Source organism: Ambystoma mexicanum, chromosome 5q, assembly GCF_040938575.1.
Source record: "Ambystoma mexicanum isolate Mex_15411 chromosome 5q, UKY_AmexF1_1, whole genome shotgun sequence".
Classification (NCBI taxonomy): domain Eukaryota; kingdom Metazoa; phylum Chordata; class Amphibia; order Caudata; family Ambystomatidae; genus Ambystoma; species Ambystoma mexicanum.
The window spans coordinates 226380447-226396335 of NC_090933.1; positions in this window are offsets into that span (position 1 = coordinate 226380447).

The window sequence follows — 15889 nt, forward strand, 5'->3', positions numbered from 1 at the left end:
GACCTGTGGCGCTGCTGGATGTCTTGGGTAAGATTTATGCTTCGTTGCTGAAAACCAAATTGCTCAACTGGGCTATAAAAGCAAAGAGAGTTGACGAAAGACAAGCCGGATTCGTAAAATCGGTCGGATGCTCATTGAACCTGCTGGTCCTAAACCTACTGAAGATGGAAGCCCTCCGCTCAAACACGAAGGTGTACCTAGCTTTCGTTGATTTCTCTAGCGCCTTCGACATGACTGATCGCGAGATGCTGTGGCAGAAAATGGAGGAGTGGGGATGTCCAGTGGGTCTATTAGCGGCGATTAAAGAGCTTCATACAGATACCTCCATTACAATTCGCCTAGATCAATCAGGCTCCTTGTCGGCACAAATTAAGACACATAAGGGTGTCAAACAGGGATGTCCGTTGGCAGCAGCAATTTTTAGCCTCTTCATTTCTGATATCGGCGAGGCTATCTATTCCGTGAGAGCGTTTCCACCTAAACTCAATTCTTCATGGATAAGTTGGCTGCTGTATGCTGACGATTTAGTAATCTTAGACGCAACCCCGATTGGCCTTCAACGGAAACTAGACGCAGTACAAAGTTATGTAAGCTCGAGCAATCTCAAGATCAACGCAGCAAAGACGGAAATACTGGTGTTTGGGAACTCAAGAACGACTCAAACTGCAAATGCGACAAAGTATGTGTGGAAACTAGAGCAAGTACAGCTAAAGGTTTCAAAAAGAGTGAAGTACCTAGGTATGATACTGAATTCTAGTATCTGTGATGAGCCCTGGGTAGTAGAATCCAAGAGGAAAGGTGGCCAGCTAGCTTGTCAGGGTCTAGTGATACACAGAAAGTTTGGGCGTTTTTCGATGTACCCCCTGCGTAACTTTTATGAACAGAAAGCGGTACCTATCCTGATTTACAGTGCGGAAAATGCGTTTGGATGCTCGTCAAAGCATTGGGCATCCTTGGAGCACATGTTCTGGATGAAAGCGTTAAGTCTACCGATTGGGGTATCGACTGCTAGTATAAGATACAAACTGGCGTTAATATCATTGCATGCTCGAGTCAGCTGGAATCAACTAACCTTATTTCGGAAATCCAGAATAGAGGAAGGAATCTTGCAATTCAAGATATTACACCAGGCCTCAGTAAAAGGGTGTGACATTCTATCTCAGTGGGTGAAACGTTGTGAAGATCTGTTGGCACTATATAACATCAGTATTGAAACTCTTCTAGCAAATCCAACGGCAGCAAAGGAGAAGCTCTGGCGTGCCGACTGGATTTCCACATGTAGTGAGCGAAAGTCGGCTAGCGCCATGAAAGACTCTCCGGTCGAAGCAAGAGCCTTCAACGTGCCTCAAAAGTATTTGAATTGCTCTCTAACCTCGAAAGCAAGAAGACTGTTTATGTTATTCCGGTTAAATGCCTTCAAAACAAAGGAGAGGACCAGTCATTGGCCATGTAATGTAGGTGCTAATTCCACCTGTCGCCTTTGTGAAAAAGATCTGGAGTCACTCAAACATCTTGTGCTTTTCTGTCCAGCACTAAAAGACATAAGATCAATTTATATGAGCCAGTGGTATAATGTCCATCAGTCCATATGTGCGGAGGAAGCATGGCAGATAATGTGTAATGGTTTGGATATGAAATTAATATTGCCTCTGACTTCCTTCTTGGCAGTAATTGAAGAGAGACTAAATGCTCTTGATAGGCTGTGAGCTAAAGAGGTTGTGTAAAGCCATGTTTGACTCAGTGACCTTAGGTGTTATCTGAGTATGCTGGCATAAGAGGTCACTAGAAGTAAACAGGATAATGTTGGAATCATGACTTCGTTGAAAGGTTGTGTTAAATGTTTGTCTTATGTGTTTGTCGTAATATTTTAAAGGTTTGATCTAAAAACCAATAAAATAAAAAAAAAGAAAAGTAAATACAACACAGGAACAGCCATTGACCATCAGAACACAACATGTACATAATACCCCATAATGACATTGTCAGAGATTGCCCAAACACTGTAGCCCAGGCTTACTGTCCAACAACAAAAGGCCTTCCCTCATTTACACATCACCATGACATTCTGAATAACTGTGTCTGGGGTATGTATCCTTTTCCTTTTTATTCTACCTGGCTACAGGATCCCCCTACCCCTTGGTCTTCATGTTCCACCTTGAGTGTAAATAGGGTCCAGCCCCCTCAGAGGCCTCCTTGACTGATAAAAATACCAAATTGCAGAGAACTCCAAGGAACCAAACCCCCAAACCAGGGAAAAAGCATCTAGGCACAAAAAAACATGGAAAAGTCTCCAGTCGATTACTTGAAGTAGCAAAAAAAGTCCAGGCACATTTACAAGCAGAATGATAGAACTACCAAGGTAGCACAGTTCAAGAATGGTTCAACAGGATGGGTACCTTTTTCAGGACACAATATACAATGAGAATGCAACAACTGATGGGTAGTGTCACAGCTCCGGTCTCCAGGTGCAGGAGTGGCACGAACCAACCACCCCCTCCGTGGTCTGGGTGCCTGCAAGGTAAAACTTACACAGGCCTCCGAGACCCCGGCAGGGAAAGAGGGTCAGGGATTCGTTGTTTGGACAGGCATTGGTATTCAGGATAACCGGAAAGAGGAGCAGGAGAGGGAAGTTGGTTTGGCAATGGAAAGTAGGCAAAGTAGAAAATACAACTATTGACAATAACATATACTCAATCAGAGAAACCATGTTCTACATGCACATTGTACTAAATGAGTCAAATGCAAGACAAAGAGAGACTTATCTCTGGGGTGAGTGCTGGCCTTCTGCCTGCGCACTCTCAGGTCCGGTAACAGGATCAGTTCAATGCTGCAAAGAGAGCGTGAGTTACTAATCTGTGTGTGTTTACAACACACACACAACAAAGTTCATGCCCCAAAGCAAGTGACTTCTCCACAAACAAACACTCTTGTCTGCTGCTATGTACCTATACATTAGCTTGCCCCCGCGATGGTTCATACACTGTCAATGCAATAAGGCAGGCGCACGTGGGCGTGCGGTAAATGGAGGACCAATGCATCAAGAATCAGACATGATAGAATGGTCCCTAGGTGAGCTGCTAGACGCGTATAGCGAGGTGCGACTTCAGTACAAGTCGTGTTCTGGCAGCCGTGGATTTCAATAGGTAGTGCATCTGGCAATTTGCACATGCAAATGATATGCACTGCATACAAGTCTGTGCCTCGCTGGGTGTCCCTGTGTGCTGTATTTGTTTCTGGCTAGGAACGCTACTGTGCTAATAACTCAGCTTCTATGGAACAGGGGGGACTGGAGGATATGTGCGACAGCCCCTGCGTGTGCCCCTGACAACTTGTAAATCTACTTGGCATTTGTCCATCAACGCATCCTAGCTGCACTGTGTGCTTCTACAACAATGCCTGGCCAAGCTCCCCAGCACTGGCACTGCTTAGCATGCATGTGCAAGTGGCCTGGTGGAAGGTTGGCCGTGGAGTGGTCCCTTGTGCTGCTCACCTTGCTTGGAGCTCCTGGAAACACTTCTGCTTCTGTCGGACGTCTGAGCACAAGCCCTGTGCTTCTGCTTGCGCACACATGCGCATGTCTGCACCACCGAACGTGGCCAGGTTTCAGTAGTACTTGGCCCTGTGTCTGATGGCAAAGGTAGTTTGGAGACTCATTTTCCTGCAGAAAGGGCATAAAAGATATTATTAATGCTGGAAAGTTCCCTGTGTATGTGTCTTCATGCTGGTTGTCACCGGGCCATGTTAGAGACCTACATCCAAACTCCTCCCACCATCAGTGTGACTTTTGACAGGCAAAGGGTGCAGGCTACTGTCTACAGCATGAAGTGCATCAAGCGCGTATACAGGCAAGAAAATAACATACATCACAATCCACATCAATTAATGGACACATCAATCATGTACTCACCCAAATTGATTACAGACCTGCCGTGGATAAAACCCACTCAATCCCCACTAGCGGTGTTAACACAAGTAGTACAACAGCAGACAGGCCACAGATATGACGAAAGTCCAAAGCCCTTGTGTAAATGGTTGTTACACTGAACCATCCTTGCAAGCCCATGGATAAGGGAAGCAGGAGTGGCCTATGTGAGTCAGGACCCCAAGCTGCAAACACATACACGAGACAAGCTTGAAAGGCCCAGCTGGAACAGACAGTGGATGCTTTCAAAAGCCACAAAGCACCACACCGTCACATGAATGCACAATAGACAAGCAATTTTAAACTATATTAACTAATTAAACTAACTATCAAAAACCATATTAACTAACTAAACTAACAATACAAATCAAAAATGGCCACATATGATAAGGGGGGGCACCAGGAGGGGGGAGGTACAGGGTGCACCTCAACACCCGCATTCGATGCTGTTGAGACAAAAAAAAAAACCTCCATGGACTCAATGCCTGCACAGCCCGACCTGTGTGTGAGATAACTCGTCGTACCCTGACCACGCCTAGGCGCAGCTTGCCCCTCTTCGGCTGCAAGTCTGCGCGATGGGTGAGCCTGGTTCTGTGTGGTGATGACACGTAGGTCACTTCGCATGATACTTGTGCTTCCTCTTGCAAGGTAACATGTGTAACAAGGAGTTCTTCCTGCATGGCCTGGATGGACAACTGGTACATCTCCCGGCAAGCACATAGCTCAGCCGAGATGGTATTCTCTAGCTGCTCCAACTTCTCCTCTGACCGCGTCCTCTGGGACATCAAGAGCACAGCCAGAGTAGATTTGAGAGATTCATAGTCAAACCAGATGGCCTCCATTTGTGCCTGTGCGTGAGCAGCAATCGCTTGATGCAAAGACACCATTTCAGCCCAGCGTGCCCTGTCTGAGGCCGCCATGCCCAGCCTGAGCGAGCAGGCCGTGGACTGTGCCACCCGCTGCTGGAGTTCCACCTGCCTAGCAGGGGGTAGCACGGATTGGGCCACAATTTTCATGCTCTCAGCGTTGTTATCAATTGCTGCCCCCTGGTGTTCTGAATTGGCAACCATGGCTTGCTCCCACTCAGTATACCCCAGTGGCGCACGGCCACTGCGTTGCTGGGCTTGACACCTGCAGGGCCCAAGGAGATGACGTCCTTGTTGGGTGTCACGGCTCACTCCCTTCGCTCCCGTTCCCGTCACTTGGGGGCATGTTTTGGGGTTTATTCCCTACTGGACATTTCCTCCGAACCTTATGCTACAGTGCTGTGATGAATTGGGAGCGCTAAAACCTTATTTTCCAAGTTACTTCCCTTCCGGATCCATTCCAGGTTTTTGGCAGCCAGCATGCTACTTTAATCTAATGACTATGCTTCCCAGAATGCCTGGCTCACTGCTTCACCTCCTCCCTTGCAGGACAAGGTTGGGTGGAGGATAGGCAACACCTGTGGCTGCAGGTGCAGCAGGCGGCACACCTGAGGGGTGTGCTCGTTAAGCAGCTTTAAAAGCCTCAGTTTGCTTCAGTCCAGCGCTGGTCATTGTTGCAGTGTTCCTGTTGTGACTGGTCCCTTGTTCCTAGCTTTTGTGCCTAGTTCCTAGTTCCTGTTTCTTGTTCCTCTGCCCTGGATTTCGGATTTATGTGCTTAATTGATTTCTGCTTTCTGGATTTCCCTTTCTGTCTTCCTCTGTCTGCAGGCAGCCTTTCTCTGTACTTTACCCTTTGATGCTGCCCAATTTGCCTGTGTTCTCTGTTTCTTTGATGCTGTCCTTTGCTACTGAAAAACTTGATGCATTAGTCTTTCCCTTTATAGATTTAGCTTCCTGCCTTTTCTCCTTGGATGGGTGGGAAAGGTTTCCTTTTGTGATATCATTTTCCCTGCTCCTGATCCTTACTTTCTATTGGGATCCATTCCATGTTTTCCATTGCACTTCTGCATTTATTTCCCATTGATTATTAGGTGTGGAGTGCTGTTGTAACTAGTCCCTGTGTGAATGCCTTTTGTTTTCCTCACTATTCTATAATCACAATTCCTACTTGCCCCTTGACTTGGGTCTTATGTATTTAGTTATCCTCCACCCATTGCTGTTATAGCCTTCTGGGTCCCTGTTTGATCAACTGGGTTCGTGGGTTTACTGACATTCAAGTGGTCTTTCCGGTCCTCGTGAGTACTGTTTCTAAGTTCCTTATTCGGTATAATCCAGAGTGTCAGCTCACAGATCCTGTCCTTGCTTGCCCTCTACGTGGGCTTAGCGCTGTCAGTATCTGTTATAGCATAGTGGGTAAGGAGTTTGCTGAATTTCCTTTCAGTCATAAGGAGGTTCTAAGTGCTTACCCCACATCCCTTTTCATATCTTGGTATTATTGTTTCACTCTATTTGCACTCCTGGGTTTTAGTATACACGAGTTTTGGGTATTGTATGCACGTTGTTAGATTCAAAGTTGTTCACTGTGCGAATCCGTGCACATTTCCCTTGCCATATTCATTGCCTTCTTCCTTTCTTAACATTGGGTTGGCACCGCCCGCAGCTGCAGGACTACATTCCTCCATTGACGTGATGCTCCAGGCACATCAGCAACTGGAGTGGAGGGTGACCTTGCGTCCTGACCCACCACAGGCGGAGGTCCCACCACCATCTGGCCCCTCAGTGCAGGTGTCGCAGACAGAGGAGCGTCCACATCAGAACCACTCACCCCTGACGAATGGACCCGGTGCACATCCAACTCGACATTGTCGTCAGAGTGATCCTCTGAGCTAGACTCATTGCCAGAACTAGACAAGATGGTCTATAACACAAGTGGCTTCTCGTGGCCTACCACCCCACGACCCCCACTTGTGCTGGGTTGCTGGTGTGATAGCAACCCTGTGTCTGGCTTGACAACACCATCCTCTGGCTCCATTGTGTCATCTTCTGTAAAGTGGAGAAAAGATAAACATTAGTACACATGTCAATAGCACATAACACACACACAGATAGACATCACATAGACAGCCAACACATGAAGCAGACATGTAACACACAAATGAGAACCTGGCATGCATCCAGTGGCCTTGATATGCAAACACATCCCCAAAGCAGAAATGGATGTGTCTAAATAGCAAAGCCTACACAAGTACAAAATGTAGTATATGAACTCCATCAGACACCACCTCTGTCAGGCACATGTCACAGGCAGAAAAGACAGATGGCAACTAAGAGATGCAACACACCATAAGCATTTCAGAACTGCAAATTGACCACTGCTGCAAGTGAATCCAAACACACAATGACACAGGTAACATGCATGTAGACATGCATCACTAAAGCATCATCATCAATATAGCTACATCAATCTGCAGCTCGGCCCATACCGGGTGGCATGGGCCATGTAGATATAGTGAATGTCCGAAGCAAAGCAAGGGCCTGCAACCAGGCATGAGGGACCATAACGCCCAGTACCGTCCGAGCTGCAGGATACGAGGCCTCCACAACACCCCTCAGGGCCTGAATGTGCCCTATTACATCATTCCTTGTTGAAATCTCCATCACCAGGACTAATCATAGTATCTAAGTGGGCCTGGGCATACACATACTGCACAACAGTGAACCTTTGGGATCATGCCAGTTCCACATAACATGCGCAATCTCACCAGCATAAACATCTACCAACTACACATTAGTCAGTCAACAAAAAAGCTGCGGAAGACACTTGTGTAAATGGACACTTTCACAAACACATAAGTGAGTACTCGCAATGTTGCACCACAGAACGTTGAAGCTGCTTGAATATGTACATGTGAAAGCGTTCAAAAACACCCATTTCCCCATACACCTGTATTGTGAACATGAGCAGCATCCAATACACCAAAGCAAGCAGCTATAGCGCTGCTTGCTTTGATGTGTGTGGAAGTGCACACAAACACACGTGAAGGAAGCTCCACAGTCATTACAACCCGATTGGCAGGCTACATCCAATCAGTGCCCTATGCCAGTTGGTATAGGCCGCAGATTGACCAATCAACTCATCTAAACAACCACTAGGGGGTTCCAATACTGAGTACATGTGTCACAGGATGCACCTGTGCCCGTCGCACACATGACAGAGAAAGGATGAAAAACTGGCCATACATGCCAGGTGACTTTGACATTGCATCAGTGAGTAGGCATGTAGAAGGGTGTAACAGGGCTCAGAAGTGGGTTGATGCAGTGCAGAACATATGTACGTTACCCACTATCTACATGAACAAGTACATTATGTTGTCTATCAATACACGTGAAGGCAGTACAAGGGCAAGTTCAGGCATCACGTGCAATGTGCATGCAATGGGTTGCATGGCTACAAGCAAACCCCCCACCCTCCTGTTAGGGAGAATTCTCTGTTTAGGCTGAATTTCCCTACCTAGTGAGTCCCCCAGCAGCTTTGCTGGATTTCTGGGGTTTATTTTTTTTCTCCTGCCAAGAGTGAGACTCTTTTACCCTCACTCTTGGACATGTTGAAGTGTGTTTTCTTGGTTAAACCTTGTGTTGAATGGGCTATGGGGTCTTTTACTCCATAGGGCCTCATGTATTTTTGTGATGTGGGTCACACAGCACCCTCTGTGCCGTGACCCAGGGGTGTCCTAGGGACTCCCCAACATAGACTCCATACCCTGGGACTGACTACTGTCTCCCAGGGCATGTAAAGTCACCAAAGACTTTGCTAGTCTTGAATCCTGAACAGAACCAGTACAAACCATCATATTGTGGACGTACTGGCTGGGGCAATTCGATTGCCCCAGGGTCTGTTAGTCGAGGGGGCACGTCTCCGTCCCCCCTGATCGAGTTTTGGCTGGTGGCAGTGGAAACTACTTTTTATATTCGACCGCGAATATTTTCCTATGGGATTTCCCATTGTTTTAGGCTAACACATTTAATTATTTATTTACGGTAGCCTTAAACATACCGCCGGTTTATATATTTATTATTATAACTCCGGTTGGGACTTTTTGCCAAAACTTGATTCTAAAATGGCGTTGGCGTTCGCCTCTGTAACTCTGACCCAAAGTGGAGCCCTTTGTTCCACTTTTGGCGGGCTTCTCCACAGAAGCCCTCCAAAGGGGTGCCACTCTGTCTGGGGTACTTAGGAGGGGTGGAGGGGGGTTTAGGCACCCTGGACTGAGTTACCTAGGTAACTCAAGTCGCACTCCGTCCTGATTGGCCCAAGTGGTGAGCCGGCCGGCTCACCACTTAGCATGTTTGAGTGACAGCTAGGCTGGGTGAATGGGGGTTTGCTGCATAAAAGCAGGGCTTTGGGGACTGGAACTTCAGAAGTCGCCACAGGACCAAGAATCCGACGAGGGAAGAGCTGAGCCGACCTGCTTCGACGACACCACCCGGTGGAGCCCTGCTGAACCGTCTCACCACTTTTCCCGACGACCGAGGAGAACTCTTAACGGAGTGGCTCCTTCCCTTGACTGGTGGGGACAACCAGTTTTCGCCTTCTTTTCGCTGCTCGAGGTATCTCGTGGCCGCCTTGCCAGTGCCAAGCACCCCGGCAACCGGAACCCCACCACTTTTACCCCAACCACGAAAGTCGGTACAACCCTTTAACCGGAGGACTCCGCGGCTGGTTTCTTCCCGGGCAGTGCAACGACCTTCTTCTTCTGCTCTTCAGCGAGAACTTCTTCTTCCCTGACCGACGTCGAGCCTTGCTGCCACTGCCTGGAACAACTGCCACCGCTGGAGGACCCTTTTCGCTTAAGGTACCGTGTTCCGCCTGGCTTCCCTTGCCACCGACTGTACGGGGTAGATTTAGCCCCCGGCTTTCGAACCTGGGAGTGCCTGGAACACCCTGGCTAAACTTTCTAAGCCACTCTAACCTCTTTCTAACTCTTTGCAAGACTTTGAATCCCTAATAACAGTGTGATCTTGGGCACATTTTCGCTCCGGCTACTCTAAGAGTGGGCCCTGCCTAGTGACTTTTGCTCACCTGTGACTTTGTGCTTCTTTGAGCCTATTGCAAGTGTTCTGGACCTTAGAGTGGTGTGTTTAACCTATTTCTGTTTCTTTTATCCCTTTCTTGAACCTACTAGAGTGTCATCTAACGTTAAGCGCTCACCTCTGTTTTAATTATGTGGTGTTAACCTAGAGTTGTCTAGATAGGAGTAAGGGTTGAAACTGCTTTCATATAACTGTGTTTAGAGTGTTTTTACTATACTTTGCTAGAGTGTTTTCAACGTATGTGTCCTTAAAAATAAATAACTATATACTTTTGAAACCAAGCTCTGGTCAGTGTTTGCTTGTGCTATTGTGTCTGAGTACATATTGTGTATACTTTGCATACTGCCTAACTCTTCTTGAGGGAAGTCTGACTGCTCAGCCACAGCTACCAGGTAAATCTGGGTGGTGCAGACTGCTACCAAGTGGGTTTACTGCTATACCTGTAGTCTTAAATCTTTTGCAGTGTTCCCCAAGGGAACTGCACAGGTTTCTGCCTAACACTGGTGGCAGCGGTGGGATTTGTATTGAGTATACATTTTATTGTACTTTAGATACCTTAGTGCAACTAACCACAAAGCTTAGCACTGTAAAAGTAATCCTCTAACATGTCAGTTATGGAAAGCTATAGTCAAGAGTCCCTTGCAGCCAAAACTGCTGATTGTTTAAGAGTGCTCTGTAAACATAAGGATCTCCTGACCAAGGGCAAGAAAATGGAGCTGATTGAAAGATTGTTGGCTAACCAAAGTCTGGGTGATGGTTCAGAGGAACCTACCACTCCAGCAACTGTAGATGACAGTATTGAAGTTAACATGGAGCAAAATGTTGATGATTCTGAGGAAGAGTCAGAAGAGGAGGGTGAGGCTGTTGTGACTGCCCCCCCTAGGCCTCTGCCTGCTCTACCTGCTGTACCTACTGGACCTTTACCAGGTCCCACATTTAGTCCTCAGTACTTTGAACTAGAGAAAATGAAACTAGAATTGGAGTATAAGAAACTTAATGCTCAAACTGACAAAGAACTAAGGCTAAGGGAAATGGAGCTCAAGTATGACTTAGAAATGAAGAGATTATCTGTTGAGAATGTTTCTCTCTCTGGCTCCTCTAGAAGTTCCAGTCCTAAAAGACCCCGGATGCCTAAAGAATTGATTGGTATGTATGAGCCTAAGTTGGATGTGTTGGATTGGTTGTCTCTGTTTGAATATAATCATGGGCTCCAGAACATCACAGGAAATGACTTACTCACCTGGTTGTTCTCTAGGCTTCCCCCTGTTGCAACTGATGTGGTGATGGAGATGGGGGAGGAGGATAGGAAGGACTATGAATGTGTGAAACTAGCTTTGATAGCTAGGTTTGGGAAGACCCCTTCCCAGTATCTTAAGAGGTTTAGGAGCCTCAAAAAGCATGATGGTACCCCTTGGGCTACCTGGGTGAGTGAATGTTTGAAAAACTTAGAGGGATGGATTAAGGGTTACAAGGTGAACACTTATGAAGGTATGAAGAATTTGTTTATGTTGGAGACTATTTATGATGCCTGCTCTCCTGAGCTCAGACAACACTTGGCTGATTCCAGGGAATTAGATTCCCGGAAACTAGCTAGGGCTGCTGACTTGTGGGTTGCCAACAGGGCCACTCACAAGGATTCTGGGGTCACTCAGAAGAAGGATGGGGAGAAACAGCCAAAAAAAGACTCCAAGGAGAATTCTAATAATTCCTATCCCAAAGAGGGCCCCAAACCACAAAATAACCAGGGTAAGCCACATGGGAAACCTAGTCAGGCTACTGTACCTTCTGGCCACAAGCCAGAAGGAGGTCAGAACAAGCCACCCTTCCAGAGAGCATTTGGACAATGCTATGTCTGTCAGGGTACTGACCATATCAAAGGAGATCCCAAGTGCAAGGGTAAACCTGCAGGGATCAGCACAGTCTCCTTAGCCTTCACTCCTGAGGATGAAGTACAGATGGCTAGTGCCCACTTTGAACTCTTTGCTGAAGAACCCTTGGGTCTTCAAGCAACTGTAAACTTAGAGCCTATGGGTCTGGTTAGTCCCCAGAATAGGGTTGTGTATAACTCCCTACCTGTTAACTCTAAGGTGTATTATGTGGACAGTGTTCTTGTCAATGGCCAGGATACTCCTGCCAGGAGAGACACTGGGGCCAGCAGAACAGTAGTGGATGAAAGCTTCTTTCAACCTGAGGATGTGGCCAAAGCACCCAAAGGTCCCACTAAGATGTCTGGAGGCCCTGTCCAAATGGTTCCTATTCTACCAGCCCTCATTCAATGTAACAACATGACAGTAAGGATCCCTGTCAGTGTTCAGGCTGAGGTACCCGGGAAGGTCCTGTTAGGGAATGACCTAAGAACTCTAGGAGTAGTGTCACATACCCCCAGGCCTCCCAGTATGGAGAAGCAGAACTTAACCAAATTGGCTAGAAAGGCTACCTTGAAGGACCCTTCTAAGCCTGTGGGACCCTCTACTGAGAACCCCACTACAGGCCTTGGGTTTAGTAAGTTGACCTCTAACCCAGGCACCTTTCAGGATAGTATGCTAGGAACATGGGAGCCCCAACCAAGCTCCATCATTGTTCCCCTAGTCTCAGAGTCTCTGACTCCCCCTGCTTCTGAGGAAGAGGTGGATAGACCAACTAGGCCCCTATCTGGACCTGAGAGAACTGGTAATTCTCAGTGCTGGTGGAAAACCAGAAAAGAAAAGTCTAAGGCCAAAAACCTTCAGACTGTTGGACCTTCTACTGAAGACCCCAACTCAAATCCTAATATTAGGGGGGAAACTCCAAAAATAGGTAAGGATAGATCTAAGAGGAAGGGGAAGCAGGTACATTGCCTAACCCCAACCCCTCCAACCAAGAGGCCTAAGACCCAACCTGCTCCCACAAGAGAGGTGGTGAGGAACCTTGGAGGCCCCTCTAGATCTAAGGGAATCCTTTATACGGACCCCTTGAAAAAGCCTAACATAGGTTCAGAAGTTGTACCAACTTCTGAGGGACTGGTCAACCAGATCCCCTATAACAAAAAGACTGATGTTCCTCAAAGGGTCTGTAGGTCCGTTAGCTTACAAAAGAAAACCTTTGAGTTCTCCATTGAACATAGGTCAAGGTGTCACCATCAAAATGCTGATGGACTCTCTAGGATGTATATCATCGACTAGAGGTATGAGGTTCATCCAGGAGTGGATTAAATCCTCCTGTCCCTTAGTCTGGGGGGGCGAGTGTTAGGGAGAATTCTCTGTTTAGGCTGAATTTCCCTACCTAGTGAGTCCCCCAGCAGCTTTGCTGGATTTCTGGGGTTTATTTTTTTTCTCCTGCCAAGAGTGAGACTCTTTTACCCTCACTCTTGGACATGTTGAAGTGTGTTTTCTTGGTTAAACCTTGTGTTGAATGGGCTATGGGGTCTTTTACTCCATAGGGCCTCATGTATTTTTGTGATGTGGGTCACACAGCACCCTCTGTGCCGTGACCCAGGGGTGTCCTAGGGACTCCCCAACATAGACTCCATACCCTGGGACTGACTACTGTCTCCCAGGGCATGTAAAGTCACCAAAGACTTTGCTAGTCTTGAATCCTGAACAGAACCAGTACAAACCATCATATTGTGGACGTACTGGCTGGGGCAATTCGATTGCCCCAGGGTCTGTTAGTCGAGGGGGCACGTCTCCGTCCCCCCTGATCGAGTTTTGGCTGGTGGCAGTGGAAACTACTTTTTATATTCGACCGCGAATATTTTCCTATGGGATTTCCCATTGTTTTAGGCTAACACATTTAATTATTTATTTACGGTAGCCTTAAACATACCGCCGGTTTATATATTTATTATTATAACTCCGGTTGGGACTTTTTGCCAAAACTTGATTCTAAAATGGCGTTGGCGTTCGCCTCTGTAACTCTGACCCAAAGTGGAGCCCTTTGTTCCACTTTTGGCGGGCTTCTCCACAGAAGCCCTCCAAAGGGGTGCCACTCTGTCTGGGGTACTTAGGAGGGGTGGAGGGGGGTTTAGGCACCCTGGACTGAGTTACCTAGGTAACTCAAGTCGCACTCCGTCCTGATTGGCCCAAGTGGTGAGCCGGCCGGCTCACCACTTAGCATGTTTGAGTGACAGCTAGGCTGGGTGAATGGGGGTTTGCTGCATAAAAGCAGGGCTTTGGGGACTGGAACTTCAGAAGTCGCCACAGGACCAAGAATCCGACGAGGGAAGAGCTGAGCCGACCTGCTTCGACGACACCACCCGGTGGAGCCCTGCTGAACCGTCTCACCACTTTTCCCGACGACCGAGGAGAACTCTTAACGGAGTGGCTCCTTCCCTTGACTGGTGGGGACAACCAGTTTTCGCCTTCTTTTCGCTGCTCGAGGTATCTCGTGGCCGCCTTGCCAGTGCCAAGCACCCCGGCAACCGGAACCCCACCACTTTTACCCCAACCACGAAAGTCGGTACAACCCTTTAACCGGAGGACTCCGCGGCTGGTTTCTTCCCGGGCAGTGCAACGACCTTCTTCTTCTGCTCTTCAGCGAGAACTTCTTCTTCCCTGACCGACGTCGAGCCTTGCTGCCACTGCCTGGAACAACTGCCACCGCTGGAGGACCCTTTTCGCTTAAGGTACCGTGTTCCGCCTGGCTTCCCTTGCCACCGACTGTACGGGGTAGATTTAGCCCCCGGCTTTCGAACCTGGGAGTGCCTGGAACACCCTGGCTAAACTTTCTAAGCCACTCTAACCTCTTTCTAACTCTTTGCAAGACTTTGAATCCCTAATAACAGTGTGATCTTGGGCACATTTTCGCTCCGGCTACTCTAAGAGTGGGCCCTGCCTAGTGACTTTTGCTCACCTGTGACTTTGTGCTTCTTTGAGCCTATTGCAAGTGTTCTGGACCTTAGAGTGGTGTGTTTAACCTATTTCTGTTTCTTTTATCCCTTTCTTGAACCTACTAGAGTGTCATCTAACGTTAAGCGCTCACCTCTGTTTTAATTATGTGGTGTTAACCTAGAGTTGTCTAGATAGGAGTAAGGGTTGAAACTGCTTTCATATAACTGTGTTTAGAGTGTTTTTACTATACTTTGCTAGAGTGTTTTCAACGTATGTGTCCTTAAAAATAAATAACTATATACTTTTGAAACCAAGCTCTGGTCAGTGTTTGCTTGTGCTATTGTGTCTGAGTACATATTGTGTATACTTTGCATACTGCCTAACTCTTCTTGAGGGAAGTCTGACTGCTCAGCCACAGCTACCAGGTAAATCTGGGTGGTGCAGACTGCTACCAAGTGGGTTTACTGCTATACCTGTAGTCTTAAATCTTTTGCAGTGTTCCCCAAGGGAACTGCACAGGTTTCTGCCTAACACCTCCCTAAGTGAAAATGCAGGGAGGCATTGCATGGCAGCGAAAGGGTGACCAGAGACCTGTTTATTGGCAGACAGTGTTGACTAGCGTCAATTGCATCATCTGAGTCGACTGACAACACAGCAGATGAATATGGGACAGTAAACAGGACCCATGATGAACCCTCAGTAGTACACCCATGTGTGCAGAAGCCACTACACCAGTTGAACAGAGTAAGTGGGCCTGGAACAGGGTGAGGCCTGTGCCCCACACAGACTGACACCCTAAACCTGTGTGATGCTAGACTGAGCCAGAGTGGGCATGGAATGGATGATCAAATACCATGAAATGTAGGTCATCCTGGACACGTACTACAATGATCATCCTGTCAAGGACACATAGGGGCATGCATGAATGCACATGGAACATGAATGCGCACTCATGTCCCTGCGGATCATCTACCATCTGCACAGTCCAAGTGAGACACCCTGCATCAAGGACAGAGGATGTACCCCACTGTATGTGTCTGGCAGGTTGGCTGATGGAAGTTTGCATGTACACAGGAGCCTTGAACAGGCCATTGCAGTACGTCAACAAGATGCACACCAGTGCCATGGTGAAATTGGTGTGCAGGGGCATGGGAGCATGCCTACGTGGTGTACCTGCATGCAGGCAGAAGACACATGCACGT